The 23,091-nt window shown below is 39.0% G+C and overlaps 1 protein-coding gene across 1 annotated transcript in view; it reads right to left on the reverse strand.

The window, feature by feature from the left end:
- The window catches only part of LOC117983246 (uncharacterized), a 123,236-nt gene that overhangs the window by 59,240 nt on the left and 40,905 nt on the right, over positions 1-23,091 (reverse strand). The gene's annotated exons all lie outside the window — the stretch shown is intronic.

The following is a 23,091-nucleotide window of genomic DNA, read 5'->3' on the forward strand; positions in this document are numbered from 1 at the left end:
CATTCAAAAGGTTCTCGATAAGTTTTTAGAGTTCCGTACCTCAAAAGGAAAAACGGAACCTCTATAGGATCACTTTGTTGTCTGTCTGTCTGTCTGTCTGTGAAGCAACCTACAAGGTACTTTCCGTTGACCTATTAGAATCATGAAATTTAGCAGGTATGTAGGTCTTATAGTAGAAAATAGGGGATAAATCTGAAAACCATGAATTTGTGGTTACATTACAAGAGAAAAATTAAAATGTGTTCATGAACAAATATTGCTATTTTCGACTTTCAAAGTAAGATTGCTATACCAAGTGGGGTATCATATGAAAGGGCTTTGCCTGTACATTCTAAAACAAATTTTTATTTATTTTTAGGCATAGGTAATAGTTTTTAATTTATCATGCAAAATGTCGAAAAAATACGACTTTAGTACGGAACCACGCTCACACATACTCATAAGCACACACTCACACACGCATACACACACACATACAATCATACACACACTGTTGTAATTTTATTTTATTATTGTATATACCTACATTTATTCTAACTCTATTCTGTTAAAATAGTTTAATTATAATTTTAAGTAATCTCTTTTGGCCTTCTGTTATACCTAGATTTAAATTTAAATAATAATTATGTATTTACGCTGTTGATTACTTTCAAATAAACAAAATAAAATAAAATAAAATAAACCCTCGGTGTGCGAGTCTGACTCGCACTTGGACGGTTTTTATACGATGGTACAGAACTGTGCCATCTGTGCAAATCCGACTCGCACTTGCCCGGTTTTTTTTAATTTTACGTTTCCGTAAAAACACCTAAAATCGGTAACATTTACTGCTAAAATATTGTTTGAATAACGAAATCAGACATCAGTCGGAACTCGACGCCCAATCAAAATGGTGTATAACGGGCGAAAATACATCGGAAATCCTTTAGCAAATTGAACCACACCATACTAACAACACGACTCTTATCTCCTTCAACATAAAGTCTAAAGTCGAAAATTTTTGCATGTTTTACAGAAAATGGAGCAGTTCCTATTTTGAAAGGGATAGAGTCGCAATTTTATCGAAATTTTCGCATGTACACCACTCCGTCATTAAGCGGCGTGTAAACACAGATAGAGAACAAACAAACAAGCAGACAAGCTGATATAATCCCTCTGTACACGGCGGTACGCTAAAGGTTCCTTTGCTATGATTGACGTTAACTCGTTTATCGGTTCTGTTTGGCATTTGACAGTTCAAATTATAGTTTAACTATTTAATTTCGTTGACCTGTAGTTGCAACTAACTGGAATAGATACTGACTAACGATAGAAATCAACTTGAGAAAATCATGAGGCATTATTTTACCTTTAAACGGTTACAAAAGTCTTTTCGCATAAATTACGCCTATATTTTTTAAGGCCATAAGCATTTGACTTTAATAATGATAATAGTCTTTATTTTTTCAGATTCATTTTACATTAACAACTAATTATATTTACTTCACTTGAACTTTAAAGAATATTAGCCAGATGACTTATATTCTCCTTTCCCCTCCAAGCTAGGAGTAGGTAGGTACGACAATAGTGCAACGGGTGGGGTTTAAACCGGTGACCTTTCGGGTTTAGGTTAGTACGAGTGATATAGGCTACATTTATCTCAGAAAATCAAACCGTTACCCACGGTTCCCACGGGATTTTTAAAAATCGAAATCCACGTTGATGAAGTCATAGGTATTACGCCAATCTGTTGTTTTGTGATTGAAGGACAAACCAGCAAACTAATAAACCAACTAACAAAAACACTTTCGCATTTATAATATGCATTCTTATAGGTGTTTACCTATGTGTAAGTTATCACACATCTTAATACAAAATAAATAAATCTAACAAAATAATAAAATAAAAACATACTAAAGATCAAAAATTGTGTTCTATTAGAGCTTAGAATTTTTGGAATCGACTACGCAAAGTATCAATATAGGCCTGCCCGACCTAAGGTAAGTATACCATGTCTATGTGTGAGTGCAGATTACGGTGCCATTGTGAGGTACACGCACACATTTAAAATTCGAGCTGAAACTCGTTAGAGCGCTACAGCGTACGGCCTCTTAAGCTTGTGCTAGGAGTAGGTAGGTACGACAATAGTGCAACGGGTGGGGTTTAAACCGGTGACCTTTCGGGTTTAGGTTAGTACGAGTGATATAGGCTACATTTATCTCAGAAAATGAAACCGTTACCCACGGTTCCCACGGGATTTTTAAAAATCGAAATCCACGTTGATGAAGTCATAGGTATCAATTATCATCGAGTTTTCAAAAAATTACTCTTAAAAGTTACAAAATTTTCAATACGGGGGTTTTAAATTTAAATGCGGTAGTAAAAACTGGTGTAAAAGGCAATGTCTGCACAAATGGGATAGTTAGAATCACTGAATGTACGATCATTTGGCAAGACGCACTGGCGTTGCGGCTTATGGGTGATGAAGGGGCGGCATAAAACACTCTTGGTGTCTGAGCATTTAGGACTTGGGGCGCGTTAGGCGTCCGTGAGACATTACGCTCTTTAATGGTCCGGGCTCTAGGTATTTGATAGTTATATAGCCATCTATATAAATTTATCTGACATATGGATAGAGATTATGGATACGAGACATGGTCGCTAGCTATGGGCCTTACCAGAAAGCTCAGAGCCACTCAGCGGGCGATGTTAGAGTTGGAGTTTCTCAACGTGATCAAATCAGAAATGAAGAGATCGGTAGGAGAACCAGAGGAACCGAGATAGCTCAACAGGTTAAAAAGCTGAAATGGCAATGCGCAGGGTACTTAGTAAAAAAACCGATAGACATTGGGGTCCCAAGGTACTTACTCCGTAACATTGAAGACCGTTGGAAGATCACCCTCCAAACGACATCTTACAAGTCGTAGGGAGCGATTCAATACTTTTTATTTGATCAGCACAATCAGTACACATATTATCAGTACCCATATTATAAATTCGAAAGTGTGTTTGTTTGTTGGTTTATTGGTTTGTTGGTTTGTCCTTCAACCACGTCGTAACGGAGCAACGGATCGACGTGATTTTTGCATGGGTATAGTTCAAGACCTGGAGAGTGGCATAGGCTTTATCCCGGGAAATCAAAGAGTTCCCACGGGATTTTTAAGAACCTAAATCCAGGCGTACTAAGTCGCGGGCATCAGCTTGTCATACATATATATGAAAAACATAACCCTCCTCCTCGGGTAAGAGTAAATGTAGGTCCAATATAATTTTCACCGGATTTATCGGAGGCAACGAGATTTACCACATCCCCGAAGCAAAAGCCAAAAAGTTGGTTTCCTTCATTGCTCGTTATCTACCATTCGCAGAGGTTTTAATTGGTTTATAAATAACTGCCCTCCCGCCCTGCCTTTACCCTCTGGAGCCCCACACGAGTTATGACCTAAGGGCGGGTATATTAAAATACGGAAATCTTTAAACAATGCGCAATTTCAGCGGGAACCGTATAATTAAATTTTCATACTTTGTTTCGCCGAGAAATTTTGTTTATTCTCAAATTTACGGAATACTTAAGCCTGTTCGTAAGCCTTTCGGAAATTCTCGGATTGGACTCGGACTCTAGCTGAGAGGAAGTAAAATTTTTGGACTTACAAAATAATTAACCGAATAAAATTGGTAAGACGCTGAAATTTATGTCTTAAAATAATAGAAAGGGTGGCTGGAGAGCAAAGATGGCGGCTATTATTTGGGTTATAAGCCGAAATCTATCGATTTTACTTGTTGCAAAGAAGCATGCGTATCTGTCTGTCTGTCTGCTAGCTTTTCACGGCACATCAGTTTAACCGATTTCGATGAAAATTGATACAGAGATAGCTTGCATACCGGGGAAGGACATAGGCTAATTTAGATTCCGGAAACTCAAAAATTTCCCACGGGATTTCAAAATCTAGATCCACGCGGACGAAGTCGCAGGCATCATCTAGTTTAATTAAGTATGAAAATTTTAGGTAGAAACTCATCATATTTCTAAAGATAAACGACGTGAAACATTGAAAATGAAAGAGCCATTTATATAAACCTGTCTTATACGAATGTATTGCTCGGTTTTCGCGGTAACATTGGATTGGCGTAAAGCCCTCCTAAAAGCTTCTCTGTTATATTTAAGCAAATCTCTATAAAGTAATTTTGTTTTAAGGCAAATTGTCTCGGATGTAACCCAATGTTAAGTAAAGTAAATAATGTAATACTCATCATTATGGTCTTCTTTTCCTTTTACGTTGTTATGTTTTAAAACACTTGCTCACGACTTCGTCCGCGTGGACTACACAAATTTCAAACCCCTATTTCAGCCTCTTAGGGGTTGAATTTTCAAAAATTCTTTCTTAGCGGATGTCTACGTCATAATAGCCATCTGCATGTTGAATTTCAGCCTAATCCGTCTAGTAGTTTCAGCTGTGCGTTGATGGATCAGTCAGTCCTTTAATATATTTAGAAGAAGAAGAATAAGAAGATTATCTTGCACAAGTTGGATTCAAAATCTAAATATCGATAGCTTAGTTCACAATTAAGGGTTCAGGGTTCTAGCTGAAAACCAGCGCTGTATGTTCTTGTGCATCAAGGCATACAGCATAATGCTGAGCTGGAACCCTTTTTCGGGTTGTGCCATACATGACAGTTTGTTCCGGCGCTTCTTTTGCTTGAAGCTATGCTTATGCTCAGGTGGAAGAAGCGCTGGAATAACCAACTCTATATCAAAAATCGCGGACCGGCTGGAATTGAACCCGCGTCTCCTGGGATCGCGCCCGATCGCGTCGTAGTTTCGAATAGCTGAAAAGTGTCGCTACTAACATTGAAGTTGAAAAATTGAAACATTAACAATCGCTTCAGTACTGAGTGAACATACATATCACAAATTTCGTCACTGGCAGCAAGCGTGCCGTAGATCAGTTGTCCGAGCGTTGGGCGCGATCCCAGGAGACGCGGGTTCAATTCCTGCTGATCCGCAATTTTTGACATGTATTTAAAATTATTTATAAACACAGTTTCGCTTCCAAAGAGGTTACTGCCCCCCATAATCAAGAACCATGTACCAATTATGTACGTCTATAATAGACGTATGTCACATGTGTTTATGTGTCCATCACCATAAACAGTTTAAGTACAATTCCGCCGTATCAAGTCGCGAGCACAAAATGAATTTAAATTGAACTGTGAAGGTCTATTTGTATGCATGACATAGTTGACTTGGACGCAGTGAACCACTCCTGGGACTTCCCGCTTTATGACATCCGTTAGAAAGAATCAATTTCCGATAAATACTGAAGAAAATAGACTTTATGTTGTAGTTTAGTCTAGCTAAGGCACCATCACCACGTGCGAGGGAACGAATTCGACCTACACGTGCGAGGGAATCGCACTGTTGAGATTGGTTTACAAGAGTTATCTTCATAGATTTCTATGTTGTATCGAAGTTGTCGAGTTGTATCGAATTTGGTGGCATTGCGAACACTAATCGCCGCGACTCTCTCGCGTCCATGGAGATGTCACCTAACGCTTCTACGTAAGACAAAAAAATCGGCCAAGTGCGAGTCAGGCTCGCGCAACGAGGATTCCGTACTATAGTCGTATTTTTTCGACATTTTGCACGATAATTCAAAAACTATGATGCATAAAAATAAATAAAAATCTGTTTTAGAATGTACAAGTGAAGACCTTTCATATTATGATACCCCACTTGATATAGTCACTCACTTCGAAAGTTGAAAATACTAAGTATTAGTGCATGACCACAATTTAATTTTTTTTGTGTGATCTAACCCTAATATGATCAATAGTATCTAAATATACTTATAAAAGGAAAAGGTGACTGACTGATTTATCAACGCACAATCGTAACTATTGGATGAATCGGGCTGAAATTTTATCATGCAGATAGCTATTATGATGTAGGCATCTGCTAAGAAAGAATTTTTGAAAATCCAATCCCTAAAAGGGTAAAACAGGGGTTTAAAACGCGTCCACGCGGACGAAGTCGCGGGCATAAGCTAGTCACACATAAATCATAATACGAACACTCGTGTACGGAACACGTTGTTACATCACCTCTATTTAAAGTGGGTTTAGGTATCGCGGAGGACATAGTCAACGCACGTTGCGTGCTGGCCGCCATTAATTTGCTTAACAAATCGGCTTGGTGACTAGCCATGCATCGTTTTGATTACACACCTATACCTAAGTTTTCGTATGGGTTGCTGATGGAAAGTATTTTTCCTTTTTTTCTTTTTTTTAAACTGAGTCTTTGAGTAAGTAATATAAATTAATTTGTACAAAAAAAAATTGTGCGTGTAGCCTTTAACTTGCGGTTGAAAGTAAAACTAATTAGTAACTACTAGCGACCCGCCCCGGCTTCACATGGGTGCAATGTAGATACTAATGTGGTGTCAGTGAGGAGTGATTAATAATAATCCATACTTCCATACTAATATTATAAATTAGTTAGTTTAGTTTTACGATATTTCATATTATTTTAATTTTACATTATTCTAAATTAAATGGTGTAAAGGGCATTTTTGATCTAAATTGAATAATTCAATTCAGATGATCAACTATTTTATTTTGATAAGAATTAATAGTATGTCAGTATAAACACCTTAAATAAATAATATTTTTTTTGCAAATTCGAAAGTAAGGCTTTGTTTAGTTGCATGTTATCGCGGACTTTTTTGTAGAACTTTCTTTAATCTAAGAGCATGCCGCATTTCGTCGCAGTCGGGTAAATAAACTCAAAATAGGGTATCTCCCATGCATAGCCACTTCCTTTCTATAATAATAAGTCAAATAAGAAAAATGTAATCATTTCCCTTTAACAAAAAAGGGCCCCGTGAAATATAGAGCTATCAATAGAGCGTCGACAGATTCCACCCCTCAAACTCCCTTATTATACTTCTCTTGAAATACTGCAAAAGATCGCATAGACAACGTATTGGGTCGCATCGCTCACCACCCCATCACCCCATCACCCCATCACCCCATCACCCCATTCTATAGCGAATGACGTTTGATTAATGGCCCAGAAATAGGGGATTTAATTTCATGCACAATATCTTCATCATGATCATCGCCGGCTCACTACAGAGGATGGGTCTCCTCTCAGAATGAGAAGGGGTTTGGACATAGACCCAGTTTGTTTGTTGGTTTGTCCTTCAATCACGTCGCAACGGTGCAACGGATTGACGTGATTTTTTCCATGGGTATAGATAAAGACCTGGAGAGTGGCATAGGCTACTTTTTATCCCGGAAAATTAAAGATTTCCCACGGGAATTTTAAAAACCTAAATCCACGCGTACGCAGTTGCGGGCATCAGCTAAGATAAGAAATACGACGCATAGTATCGCCCTATCAAAAGCGTTGGTTAATTATTTTAAAATATATAAGTGTTAAATATCATAAATAAATGCAGGTATCTATTATAAAATAATGTATACAGTTGTAGGTAGGTTCTAAATATTGACTTGACAGTGTGATTTTATCTGTATTTTTGTGAATATAGGAATGAATTAGTGTGAATGTAGGTACGGGAACGAAGGTTTACTACATTCACACCGTACATTTCAGTAATAGTTAGTCTTACGACACACCGATTTATTCCTATACCAACATCCAAAGTGGTAACAGTGATTAATAAAACTATGAGAAATTCATCGTTATTCTTTCTGAAGATAAAATCCTACCTCAATATTCTATCGCAATCTATTATAAGTATGCGCGTACATTTGATTTGATTTGATTTGATTGATCATCAAAGAAGTGCTCATTAAAAATTCCCTCGGGCAAAGATTTCTTTGTTGTCAGTTGCATCAATGGAGCAAGGAGCAAAGTTATTGATGTTGATGATTTCGAGACCATGATTCATAGATGACGTTGATGAAAGAACAATTGTACGGGGGGTTTATGAAAATTGATGATTTGACGCAATGAGTGTCACATTACGTTTGAATGAGACGTCTTAATGGTAAATTGATTGTGACAATTTGAAGGGAGTGTTTTTTTTGTAAATACGTGTATGTATTAAAAAAATGGCTGTGATCCCCTAGTGGTTAGGACGTCCGCCTTCTATTCAGAGGTCGGAGGTTCGATCCCGGACCTCTAACTTTCGGAGTTATCTAAATATATAAAAGGAAAGGGTGACTGACTGACTGACTGACTGATCTATCAACGCACAGCTCAAACTACTGGACGGATCTGGCTGAAATTTGGCATGCAGATAGCTATTATGACGTAGGCATCCGCTAAGAAAGGATTTTTGAAAATTCAACTCCTAAGGGGGTGAAATAGGGGTTTGAAATTTGTCAAGTCCACGCGGACGAAGTCGCGAGCATAAGCTAGTTCTAAATAATATCTGTCCCGGCTTTACTCACGTGTGTAGTAGTCGACGTTAGCCCGACTAGTTTCGAACCCATACGGGGACAAAAAAATAAAAAAATTCAATATCACTTGCTTTAACGATGAAGGAAAACATCGTGAGGAATCCTGCATGCCTGAGAGTTCACCATAATGTTCTCAAAGGTGTGTGAAGTGTACCAATCCGCACATGGCCAGCGTGGTAGACTACCGCCAAAACCCTTCTCACTCTGAGAGAATACCCGTGCTCTGTAGTGAGCCGGTGATGGGTTGATCATGATGATGATGATTAAAAATATCTTCCACAATTTAAGTTTACATACATATTTCAGAGATTGTGAATTTACACCTTTGCCGAAGCTTCAATACATAATATTCTTAGCAAAAGTCACCTGTACCCGTAGTACAAGATTGTACGTCTCACCAAACGAAACCAAATTTGAGAGTCGAAATACTTCCGCGTTACAGTAAAATGGACCTAAACAGCCTTGAATTGAAGTCAAATATTCAATGCCACTGATTTTAATTTTGCAATGTTTCCGCTTGGAGCGCTGGCTGTAGAAGTGTAGACAAACTTGAGCTTTAAAACAAGGCATTTAAGATCCAGTTTACTGTAACGCAGAAGTATTTCGACTCTCGAATTTGGTTTGGTTTGGTGAGACGTAAAATCTTGTACTACGGGTACAGAAATCGCTGGGGAATAGCGTATTCGACCATCGATAGAATTCCACTTGCACGCTCAAATACGGCCGAATAAAATTTTACCAAAATTGAATCGGCCGCCCGGCGTCAGTAGACCGTAAAATTGGTCGGGCCGTCGGTCGGGCCGGCCAGCGGAGGTCGGTCGGTATCTTCGGTGTTTGGCCGAATTATGTTTGTGCTACACTCTCAACCTTCTGAATTAAACATTGGCGATGCGACCTGTGATTTAGTACGCGCTGTTCCGGCGTGGACGACGACACTTATGCCTAACGTCCGTTTTCGTTTACATGTTTATGGAGAAGCGACGTTGGATAACATTTTCGGTGGCAGGTCGGCCGATTTATGACTTATTTATGCGTCTGTAAGGTGGTATCCATAGAGCAGAAACAAAGAGGAGTTGGCCTAAGCAACTGTGCACTGTGATTTTCAACTAGGTCCTGACGTCATCACTGTGGGCGGGGCCTTAGTTAGTATGCTGTCTGCGTTCGTCAGGTTCACATATATTGAGACTCGTATTATCGGTGTGTTTTCGCGTTTTTAAGAACAAAAGGATGAAGTGTTGTGTTTTATCGTGTCAAAGTTATTCAGACAGACGTTCTGATGCTATGAATGGTATCACATTTCATTTGTAAGTAATTTTATACGTAATTATTAAAATAGTTCTAGATTATTGACATCTAGTGTGAGATGTAGTGACATCAATATATCGATGTTAGGTCGCTAAGCGAGTAGTTTTGCTACTAACCCGCAGATGGAAAATTGAGAAGTGGGCGGCGTTCCACAACCCCTCACCCCACAAAATGTCACTCGATATTTCATAGGGAAATCTTAATACAACATCTCCTCTTTGTTTCTGCTCTATGGTGGTATCCTATTACTTTCTGTGTTACTGTTAATAATCTAAATTGCATTACCTAAATCTTCATCAACCCGTCGCCGGCTCATTACAGAGCACGGGTCTCCTCTCAGAATGATATGAACTAGCTGACCCGCCCTGGCTTCGCTCGCATGGAATTTCAAAAATCGACGTGGGGGTTGAATTTCCTGAAATACTGAAATACGTATTTCTTTATTTGTGACTGAACACCCAAGTACCAATTTTCATGCAAATAACTTGAAAAATTACAGACTTTTATATAAATTTTCATCCCCTATTTAACCCCCTTGGTAGTAAAATTTTCAACAATCGTGCAATACGTATTTTTTTATTTTTAACCGAAATTTAATCATGGGAGTATGAAAGAGTACCTACTTTTGCAATATTTTATGCTTTTTATTTGTGGTCAAAGTTTAACCGTTAACGTATTGTAAGTTTAACCGCATAATGCAACTAGACTTAAAAATTAAATAAATAATTTGGACCTTGGAAAAATATTTTATTAAAATTCTTCATCGAGCACAATGATACGACATCGTCAAATAACTTCGATTAATTTATATTTGTGTAATAAATAAGAAAGTTTGTTCAGAATTGATACGAAGAAGTCTCTTTAGTAGAAAAGTCCATTTGTTGTCGTTTAATACACTAATGGATTTCTATATCTAAGATTAACGTTCAGATTGGTTCCGATACCTCCCACGCGATTGAAAACATCTCTATTTATTTCTTACATTTTATTTTTACTGGCTCCAACTCATCAGCTAATAATAATCTTTAATGTTGGAAACATACTTATAACTTGCCACTCGAGCCAGCATTGTGACCGACCGAATTAACGATTCAAGTCAAACCACTGACACCATATCACGTCAGATATTTACATTTTTTTTCCAAAGAATGTTATATTAGTTATGACCATCGATATCGATGACAAGATATGGTCAAGCGAAAAAATATTTCACCACCACCTCCTAGATACTATTGAACGACCCGTTTGACATCGAGACGTCACTGAGGTTGCATTAGTGCATAAGCATCCACGAGTTGGTGCCATTTTGTTTGTTTAATAATCCTGTCCATACGAAGTAATATATAAGTCCATAGTCATGACTTATTTTAGCTTTCCTACCTTTCTCCTGTTGGAGAGGAAAGCTAAAGGAAGAAGTTAGTAGGTATTTGTAATGTTTTTTTTTTAAACTGGGGGGTCATACGTCTGGCTCATGGTTTTTTCAATGAGAGTTTCTTGATAGAAAACCCAATAACATTTTTTAAATCCGAGACTCGATATCTGCATGCCAAATTTCAGCCTGATCTGTCCAGTAGTTTGAGCTGTGCGTTGATAGATTAGTCAGTGAGTCAGTCATTCAGTCACATTTTCCTTACAGATATTTAGATGTGCATTTTCTGTGGCACCAAATAAATGTGGCACTGCCAAGGCCCCAAGGGTCACTGGTAGATATCTCTCATAGAGATAAGTGCTTCCCTGCCCACTTTTACTCTCTTTTTCTATTTATTGTAAATGTTTTTGGTACAAATTAAATTAAATTAAAATTGAATTAAACACTTTTCCTTTCTTTCTTAAGTATGTTTCCAGCAAAATGATTATATTCATGATACCGCCCATTCAACTATCACATTCATCAGCCCTAATGCTGCCTTTTGCAATACATTTCCGATTTCTTTCTAATTCACCCCCGCCATTAACCATTTTTACTGCATCACTTCTTTAGAACTGACCCCCAGAAGTCCGTTTCAATGGCCAGTACGCTTAGCATAAGATTTTACGTCTCACCAAACGTTGCTAGAGTTCGAGAGTCGAAACACAATAACGTCAAAGTAAAATGGATCTAAAGAGCCTTGAATTGTAGTCAAAAATTTAATGCCACTGATGCTAATTTCGCAACGTTTCCGCTTGGAGCGCTTGCTGTAGATGTGTAGACAAACTTGAGCTTTAAAACAAGGCAGTTAAGATCCAGATTACTTTAACGCGGAAGTGTTTCGACACTCGAATACTATCAACGTTGGCGAGACATAAAATCTCGTACTAAGCGTACAGTATTGCCTATTAAACGCGGGGAACTTTGTGTTTCCCCAACCGGGGGAAAATACAGTGAGGTATACTGGGTAGGAAGTAGCAATTTGCCCTTATAAATACAGACCTGATGAGTAATCAGATATTAAACAGATTGGTTCTTTTGAGAAAATATTCTGTTGTGTGCTTTCATTTCATTTTGTATGAAGACTAGCCTATGCCCGCGACTTCATCCGCGTGGACTACACAAATTTTAAACCCCTATTTTACACCCTTAGGGTTGATCTATAACTATGAGATTTAACATATGAGCTTAATATTGCTAATTGCAAAAATATTAACTACAAAACTTCTTTACAGACAATATCCTTCACTAATCTATTAGGTTCCAAAACCACCAAGCTTACTTTATACTATCTAACCTCAAAACTGACGGAATTTCATAGAAATTTCAAACCCCTATTTTACCACTTTAGGGGTTGAATTGTGAAAGATCCTTTCTTGCGGATGCCTACGTCATAATAGCTATCTGCATGCCGAATTTCAGCGCGATCCGTCCAGTAGTTTGAGCTGTGCGTTGATAGATCAGTCAGTCAGTCATCTTTTCTTTTTATATATTTAGATTTAAAAACCTAATGTAGATATTAAGGTGAATGTTAAACAACAAGCGATGATAGTGCCGTGGATCCATAATTGAATTTAAAGTTCGCCTTAAACCCGAGCTGTTGCCAAAAATTAGCTTAAAATGCTCGCGAGCGAACTTGCTAAGCCTCCCGCGCGAAAACGATAGTGGAACGAGCTTTTAAGCTAAAATTATTAAGCCCAACTTGCAAGCTCTTAAGTACCACCTTAATATAACTTTGCAAGTGCAAGTTTATGCCTCGAGTCCTTGTAAGTTTTATTTTTATACTAGCGACCCGCCCCGGCTTCGCATGTGTGAAACGTAGATACTAATGTGGTGTCATTGAGGTGTCATTGCCTCGGAAACTCTCAAATGAGTGAATTTTTTTGCCGACCTAATTGTCATTATTTTAATTTAAATTAAACTACATATACCTATAAACCTTCCTCTTAAATCACTTTATCTGTTGGTGAAAACCGCATTAAAATCCGTTGCGTAGTTTACAAGATGTACGCGTTCATACATACCCCAACGTCTATCGGTATTTCGAACTATGTGCCCTGCCCATTGTCTCTTCAGCTTCACAACTCGTTGAGCTATGTCAGTTACTGTGGTTCTCCTACGGATCTCCTCATTTTTGATTTTGTCACAAAACTTCAAGCATAGCTCTCTCCATGACCATGATGTGAGCATAAACAAATATACAACAGAATTTAACAGTTGTAGTGTCAACATCATCAACAACCGATAGACGTCCACCGCTGAGCATAGGTCTCTTGTAGTTGTACTGTAGGATTTGTGGACGATCCCAAACTAACCGGCTCGCTAGAAAGCCTGGAGCACCGCAGAGACGTTAGCTCTCTATGCGTGTTGTATTGCCTTTATAATGGGGAGTGCTCTGAAGAGCTTTTTGACCTCATTCCACCCTCATTTTTCTACAACCGCACCGCGCGCCACCGTAAGGAATTTCACCCTCACCACCTGGGTGTCTCGTGCACTTCGACCGTCCGCTGTGCCAGATCCACGCACATGCAAACTGTGGAACCAACTCCTATCGGCTCCCACTAGATTACAACATGGGGTTATTCAATGGGCGGACCAACAAATTCCTAAAAGGCCGGCAACGCATCGGCGGTTCCTCTGGTGCTGCAAATGTTCATGGGCGGCGGTAATCACTTAACATCAAGTGACCCGCCAGCTCGTTTGCTCGCTATCTCTATTTAAAAAAAATAAAAAATAAGACGTTTAGAAAAATCCAGTTTCATTTATTGCACGGTGTAAAAACGATGTCGTCTGTACGTATCAGCTCTAGCCAGTAAGAAGACAGGCCGCGATTTATATCGCCCTGGCGTGGAGTCTTTATCTATTAGTGCTTTCTTCTCCAGCCAAAACTATTTGTTATTGTGCCCTCGGTTCCTTCCTTTAGCGGCTTCCTTTTAGTGGAAATTAGCGGGGCGTCTCCCCCTCAAGTTATTTTAGCGAATGCTTTTCTTAGTTGATACTGTGCGATTTGGTTTTATCTATGACTTTTGGTTAGTGTACCCAACTACGGGAGAGTTAAAAGTTACTAGTTCAGTAGAATACTAGATGATGCCCGCGACTTCGTCCGCGTGGATTTCGGTTTTTAAAAATCCCGTGGGGACTCTGATTTTCCGAAATAAAAAGTAATAAACTAAGTACTCTTCAAGGACACGTAAATAAGATAACATGTCTTATTGAGTTTAGAATTTTAGATAGAAGCAAATCTACCAAAACCAAATAAATCACGAAAATGTTAAATATGAATTTTAACAACGATTCAGTTTAACACAAACCTCCCACGGGCACACTCTCACTGCACCACAGTCTCGAGGGCCAAATGAAATATCAATTCCCAACTCGCTGACCGCAAAAGTACGTTTAAATATCAAAGCAATGCACTGAAAAGTAATAAACTAAGCATACTCTTCACGTACCTTACTCTGCAAATAAGATAACATATCTTATTTATTTTGGAATTTTAGATAGAAGCAAATCTACCAAAACCAAATAAATTACGAAAATGTTAAATATGAATTTTAACAACGATTCAATTTAACATAAACCTCCCAGGCACGGGCTATAATCACACTCCCACAGCACCACAGTCTAGCTAGAGGTCCGAGTGAAATATCAATTCCCGACTCGCTGACCGCAAAAGTACGTTCATTTATCAGAAAGCGGTGCACTGTTTAAATAAAACATCTTGTGCGGTTACAACTGTATTTGTTGAGGTCGATTTCTGCTTGTTTATTTTAAGTATTTACGTTAAGAGCAACGTGAATTTAAACGTTAACTAGTACTGAGAAATCCAGGTATCTATTTATTTTTGTAACTATACCAATGATTTTGGTTTATTCAAGCTAACTTTTGCTTAAATAAGAGTATTTTTGAATTCTTATATATTGCAAATAAAACATCTGACTGGCGCTAGAGGTCAACGGACGTTGCGTAAGTAGGCCACTCGGAGTCAATGCCGCAATGTAGATTGGACATTAACCCGAGTTTTGCACGCTATACGTTGCCGGGTTTGAAAAATACTAAATCACTAAAACTACGATATGAGGTAAATGGTTATTGGTACTGGATTGTGTTTAGATAGTAGGTATAACAATAACGCTAAGTTTTTGCTAGCGTTCTGATTACACCCTGTATGTTAGAGGTTGAGGCAGAACATTTTATTGTGTGTTAACTTGGAGAAAGTAGCTTTCAAGATTTGACATAAATCCGTGCTCAAAAGAAAATAACTTGTCATCGCAAAAAACACATTTCCATATACGGTTTAATGTTTCTGTTACAATTGTAAGGCTCTGGGGATTTTTTCTTTTCACGTAATCTAAGCAAAACATGCCTAAAAGCTGCCACTAGCCCAAGCGCGATCAATACGGTAAGGTTTTCTCACGACATTTTCGTCGGCATCGACTTAGGGCCAGCGCAGACCGAGCACGCTGATTGACGACTAATTAAGTCAAGAGCGAGAGCTACTCGTAGCAAGGTGGACAGTAGAATATCTGATCTGGCAGACTGCTCAAGCTATGACTTGGAACATAACTGGCCAAGAAGATCAAGCAGATTAGAAGATTTTTCCACATTGTTCGACAATCGCACATTCTAACAGAATGGAATAAACGTTACGCTTCCGATCTGTTAGACCAAGCAGTCGAAAAGACTGGTTTTTTCCCGGATTCCGAATCAATCGACTTAACAATCTGACATAAGGGAATACTATCGAGTCGCAGCCCGGTGAGTGGCGGCTAGACGGCACGGATATATGGGCGAGAATTGGCTGTTTCCTCGCATGGAGCCGTCAGAGAGCGCTATTTTTCATTGCACCAATTTATACCGCCTCTCAAAGTAATTAAGACGTAATTGAAAAAAATTAAATACGAATGCCCTCCCAACAGCGAACTAAAATGTAACATTTCTGACATTTGAAAATAGCGCTGTACATCCGCCACATTTAATTTAAAAAAATATAGCTGGTGGCTTATGCCAGAGTTACTCGGGGTGGTATAAGGATTCTAACGATAACCTATACATCCAAATCTGCTCAGGCATTTTGAAACTATGACAGAATGAAGAAACTCACATATCTTAAATATATAAAAGGAAAACGTGACTGACTTATTGACTGACTGACTGATACATCCAACGCACAACCAAACTACTGGACGGATCGGGTTGGAAATTGGCATGCAGATAGCTATTATGACGTAGGCATCCGCTAAGAAAGGATTTTTGAAAATTCAACCCCTAAGGGGGGAAATAGGGGTTTGAAATTTGTGTTGTCCACGCGGGCGAAGTCGTGAGCATTAGCTAGCTACATATATGAACTCTGAAAACATTACACTACTTTTTCTGCAGTCGTGTAAAAAGTAGAGTTTAAGTTGAAAAAAAATCATTTTCGTCTGTAGGCGTTGTGCCTAAACGTTGCAAAAGCGACAAGAGAAATATGTCACACTGATCGTGCTCGGGCTGCTGGAAATTTCGGCTCGTGACAGAAAATTCAAAGATTCTGGTGTTATTAGCAAATCTACAACGACAAGAAAAATATTCGCGAAGCCCGTTTATGGATGGTTCGTTGTCTAAGCAAATACCATTTGAATAATGTGAAACGGGGGTTTATATCGGGTTGTGGATTCCGTGAAATCTGTTTCGCGAATCGAACGCTTTCAATCACTGATTTATTTATAACGACCGTTGTGAGGACGTCGTTTAAATTAAATTGCGAACGGTTTCAATAGAGCCTAGTCGGTAACCCTAGGTTAAATTGCAAACGGTTTCAATAGAGCCTAGTCGGTAACCGTAGGTTAAATTGCGAACGGTTTCAATAGAGCCTAGTCGGTAACCGTAGGTTAAATTGCGAACGGTTTCAATAGAGCCTAGTCGGTAACCGTAGGTTAAATTGCGAACGGTTTCAATAGAGCCTAGTCGGTAACCGTAGGTTAAATTGCGAACGGTTTCAATAGAGCCTAGTCGGTAACCGTAGGTTAAATTGCGAACGGTTTTAATAGAGCCTAGTTAACCGTAGGTAGGAAACAGTAACCTACCAATGGTCAATAACAATAAAAAAAATCAAAAACTACTTACAAAATCCACTTTAGTAAGCCTCATATTAAGACCCCTAGGTGGGCAGACGACATCAAAGGAGTCGAAGGGAGCCGCTGGATTCTGGCGGCAAGACCGTGGCGTGTGAAAGTCTCTACAAGAGACAGCAGTAGAGTAGCAACACACGTAACCGCAAGATTGATAATTTTTCGTGATGATATAAACGCTTGCACAAAATGATTGTTCGTATTACAGTACATTAGAGTACATTCATCTTGCGTGTGTTAGTGTAAGTTTTGTACCTTTAAAGTATCTAAGCGAAGAACATTTTGAATAATTTAATAAGTTCCGAATTTGAGTTTATAGAAATAGAAAGATATTTTATTCAAATTCTTAAACTCTTACAAGTGCTTTTGAAAAGTTCCTAAATCTACCACTGGTTTGGAATGCCATTACTTCCAAGAACATCAAAAAAACTCGGCGGGTAACACCTTAACAGCAGGCTTATAATATTATCTATAGCCAATATTTAAGGATCAAATTACTCCATTAAGTATCTTATGAATTTCTTACATCTAATACTTACCTAGATTGATTCTAAAATCTAAACCATCTACAAAAACCAACTAAATTATTAGTAATTGTAGCTTGTAGTAATTAGATAACGAAAGTTTTCGTGTGGCTCTAGGTCTCAGATTGGGAACACCACTGTGCCATCAGCACAGATGTCCGTGTGGAAAAGAGGTTGATAAATTTGGAATCCACGGACTCTCTTGCCAAAGGAGCTCCGGTAGGCTGTTTAGGCATGGCTCTCTTAACGATACAATTAAAAGAGCTCTTGCCACCATAAATATTCCTGCGCTCATTGAGCCGGCAGGGATTAGTCGGGATGATGGCAAGAGACCTGATGGATTGACGCTGGTTCCCTGGGAACGGGGACGGGCGCTAATGTGGGACGCAACTTGCGTTGACACATTGGCCCCGTGTCATATCAGGAAGACAGCATCAAGACCGGGAGCCGCAGCAGAAACAGCTGAAAACGGCAAGCGGCGCAAGTATGCCTCTCTTATAGAGAGTTACATTTTTGTGCCGTTTGCCGTGGAGACCCTGGGGCCATGGAGTCTTAGTGCTAAAAATTTTTTACGAGACATTTCACCGCGATTAATAGCCTCAACTGGTGACAGAAGGGCTGGCTCATTTTTTGCGCAGCGGATCAGCCTAGCTGTCCAGCGCGGAAATGCAGCCAGTATTCTTGGCACCATTCCACGCGGTCATGATTTATATAGTAATTAGATAAGGCTAGCTTTAAGTTTTATTGTATTAAAAAAAAAAAAAAAAATTGTAGCTACATTGTTCAATTATTCTAACTACACTTAAATAATGACAAGTTAATTACCAGAGTAACCTTACCTTTAAAACATAAATAGAGGAACAAATTGATAACTCTGACAAAATAAAGCCTAATACACGACAGTATAAGTACATTATAGAGAGAGAGCCAGCGCGTGCCAGACTTTCGTAATTTTATAAAAGTTGAAAGTTTCTTCGCGTATTGTCCCCAACACAGACACTTAGTATGTTGGCAACTTAGATTAATGAAAGGTCATTGGTTGGCAACCACCTGCCAGACACCATTAAAGTTTAATATAAATTGTGTAGATTTAAGAGAAGTCTGGCAGGGGGTTGCCATAAGACTAAGTGTCTGGCAATGCATGACGTTATTCCCAATACTATTTCGGAGAAAATATAAAAAAAACTAGACTTTATACGTTGAGATAGGTTTTTTTACACCTTTGTTAGGGGAAATGACGCGGATATCAGATAGTTGCTTAATTTCGGATATAATATCAATATCTCATAAACAAAGTACCGTCACTTATCTAGCAGACCGATTACTATTAATACGCAACTAGATGAAATCCGCGCGTTCTTTAAGCAATCTGTCAAAATGACGACGATAATATTGCGATGCGATCAAATTTTGTATCGAGAAATATTATGAACGAAGGTCTGGCACGCGCTGGCTCTTAGTCCGTTATATTATTGAAATATTCATGAGTGTATCCGAGCGAGCTATTTATATGGAAGAGATAAAACAGAACACGATTAAGCTATAAAAAAATTCATGTACCTATACGACAAACATATGTTCGACATATCTAATAGTCTGATAATGCTGCCTTCACTAGCTCTTATCTTAGCTGTGGCCCAAAAAGCTTGTCATGCGTTGCTTGATACAATATAACCGGACAAGTGCGAGTTGAACTTACGTGGGGAGGGTGCCGTACGATGATATTTAATGATAAGATATAAATATTATGATAAATATATGATATGTAAATTGTAAGTATATCCGCAAATATTGAGTGAATATTATTGTAAGGCCATAGACTCTTACGGGTTTCCTTTAATGTATTAAATAGGTACTATTTTCTACTAGGTACACAGGTACACAGGTTTTTACAAAATATAGTTTTACAGTAGGTTGTTATAAGAGGACAGGAACGGGGGGGGGGGGGGGGGGGGGTTATTTAAAAAGTTATGAAAAAACATTTGAGACCCTCACCTTTTTTTCTTTTTTGCCCCACAAAAGTGACCCCCTTATATTATTCAATATTCGCTGGTCCCAGAAATTCAGGGTTACGTTTTTCTTTTAGTCGTACGGAACCTTAAAGACAATATAAGTGTTTATCTTTATAACTTAACCATAGATTAACGGGCGGTTACATTAACAAGGGGGTGATATGACCCCATGATTGTTTTACGATGCCATAAAGTACGGCTTTACAGTTTGTGTTCCGTGGCACATAAATTGAAATATTATGGCTCGTTGTCGTTTGTTACTTTCATGCTTCAGATGTTTCGGTAGGTAAAATATGAATGCCATGTTGAGTTTGAGAAACAGAAAATATAGCCGATTTCAGATTTTTCCCCTAATGTTTCCTATAAGACCTACCTTCCTGCCATATTTCATGATTCTAGGTCAACGGGAAGTACCCTGTAGGTTTCTAGGTCGACAGACAAACAGACAGACAACAAAGTGATCCTATAAGGGTTCCTGTACAGAACCCTAAAAAACCTATGAAAATTTTGATTAAGCTTTGACCCTCGACCACAGATGTTCCTTGAGTAGATGCATTCACTCCATCGATATAAATGACAAGATATGCCCTAGCGAACAAAATTTTTCACGGTTTTGGAACCAAATAAATCAGCGCGGCCTCTTAGATACTAAAGGTATGGTTCCGAACCACGCAGCACGCAGCAGTGCTGCCACAACAGTGCTGTCACCAGCTGTCACAGTGCTGTCGAGGCACTACTGGTCCCCATACAATCTCTATCTTTATAAGCTTATATGACATTACATTCCGAGCTAGGCTACATTGCTAATGTTCCGCTACATTGCTGCCGCGACATTGCTGCCTAGCTCGGAATGTAATGTCATATAAGCTTATAAATAAAGATTGTATGGGGACCAGTTTTTTTTTTTTTAAAGAATATTAGCCAGATTAAATGACTAATATTTCCCTTTCTTCTCCAATTAAGCGTCAGGCTTGTGCTAGGAGTAGGTACGACAATAGTGCAACGGGCGGGATTTGAACCATCGACCTATCGGTTTTCAGTCCACTCCTATACCGGTTGAGCTATTGAGGCTCAAAGTTGTGCCGCGACAGCGCTGCGTCAGCTGGTGATAGCACTGTTGCGGCAGCTTTATGAACTACTCGTTTGCAATCCAGATGTCACTGATGTCATTGGTGCTAAATAAACATTTTAGGACCAATGAATCGGTGCCATTTTGCTTGTTCAATGGCTCTGTGCTTACGAAGTAATATATAAGTCAATGATTCACTCACGTTATCACGGTTGTTAAAAAGTTTTCCTACAATAATTATTATAGTTGACATATTTATTATCGCAAAAGGCGAACCAACACTAAAGATGCACGATGAGGTAGTTATCTAAGAACTTAGTTGAGGGTCTCTATTAACGGCACTAAAACAAAGGTATAAAATGAACTTTATAGTTATAGTAATAAGAGTCACAATAAAAAGTTTCCCACCGAGGAAAGTCCCATAGCAAAGTTTGTTATTGGCACGTTAATATATTATACATAATACTACCGTGTTATTAGTAAGCATGTGTGATGCAAGGTTGCTGTGATAGCATAGTGGTTAGGACGTCCGCCTTCTAATCGGAGGTCGGGAGTTCGATCCCGGGCACGCACCTCTAACTTTTCGGAGTTGTGTGCGTTTTAATTAATTAAATATCACTTGCTTTAACGGTGAAGGAAAGCATCGTGAGCAAACCTGCATGTCTGAGAGTTCTCCATAATATTCTCAAAGGTGTGTGAAGTCTACTAATCTGCACATGGCCAGCGTGGTAGACTATGGCCAAAACTCGTCTCACTCTGAGAGGAGACCTGTGCTCTGTAGCGAGCCGGCCATGGGTTGATCATGACGATGATGATTAACGGCACTAAAACAACGGTATAAAATAAGCTTTATTATCATAGTAATAAGAGTCACAATAAAAGTTTTCCGACCGAGGAAAGTCCCATAACAAAGTTTGTTATTGGTAAGCATGTGTGGCCAGTAAACAACCCATAAATTAGTTGGTGTGGACATCCCCACTCCTAGTTGATAGATGGAGAGGGGATAGCAAACAAGGCAATAAAAACTCAATAGTCATCCAGAGATGGGCAGTCTATTTATTTTTATTAACTTTCCACCGTTTTTAGGGTTCCGTAGTCAAACGTTCGGGTTTATGCCCCATCATATACGTCCGGGATTAAACCCCATCAGCAAACACCATCACCTCGTCAGCGTCGCTTGGGATCCCACGGCCAACATCCGCTGACACCGGACTCCTGGCCTCACACCACCTACGAGGCCATCAACACGATGGGAGTACACTATACTGGCGCATAGACGAAGCCCAAATCAGCGTAACACCACGACCCTACAAAATTTGTGCGCCATCGACTAGCTAAGCCGCGGTAGTTCAACGGTACCATATTTTTTTATCCATACTAATATTATAAATACGAAAGTGTGTCTGTCTGTCTATCTGTCCGTCTGTCTGTCTGCTAGCCTTTCACGGCGCATCCGTTCAACCGATTTTGACGAAATTTGGTACAGCGATAGATTGCATCCCGGGGAAGGACATAGGCTACTTTTTATCCCGAAAAATCAAAGAGTTCCCACGGGATTTTTAAAAACCTAAATCCACGCGGACGAAGTCGCGGACATCATCTAGTTCTTAATAAACCTTACCGTGTGCTATTCATCCGTCCGTCCGTTTGAGCTTCTCTCTGTCAGTCGACTGTATCTCACGAACCGTAAAAGGTAGAAACTGCAAATTTTCAGTGTCTAAATATTGCCATTATGCCAACAATTATTAAACGTAGTCGTGGGCATTAGCTAGTACCTAGAACCAAGATGGCGAATTTCAAAATGGCCGCCATGAAAATTAAAAAACTAAAATGTGGTAGGTAGGTACATAGTGTTAGGTCTTGTACGATGGTACGGAACCACCGTTCATGCGCGATTCCAACTCTCACTTGACCAGTTTTTCCGATGTTAGGAGAGAAGTACAAACAATGAGTGGAAATGAAATTACGTTATTAATATCAACATGGTCTTCTTTGCCTTACTTGGCAGAAAGACATTTTTCTATTGCTTCATAATAATTGATTTAACTTATTGCTCTACTTTTATTTGTTTTCTAGATGATGTCCGCAACTTGATACACGTGGATTTAGTATCTTTTAATCCCATGGGAACTAAATTTTTGTTTTTGCGGGATAAAAAGAGCCCCTGAGGGACAAAATAACCATTTTTTAAAAATATTGTATCGTAGTACTCAAACTACCAAGAACATAAATTATTCTGAGGATAAACCTAATTTTT

Source organism: Maniola hyperantus, chromosome 6 (genome assembly GCF_902806685.2).
Source record: "Maniola hyperantus chromosome 6, iAphHyp1.2, whole genome shotgun sequence".
Lineage (NCBI taxonomy): Eukaryota > Metazoa > Arthropoda > Insecta > Lepidoptera > Nymphalidae > Maniola > Maniola hyperantus.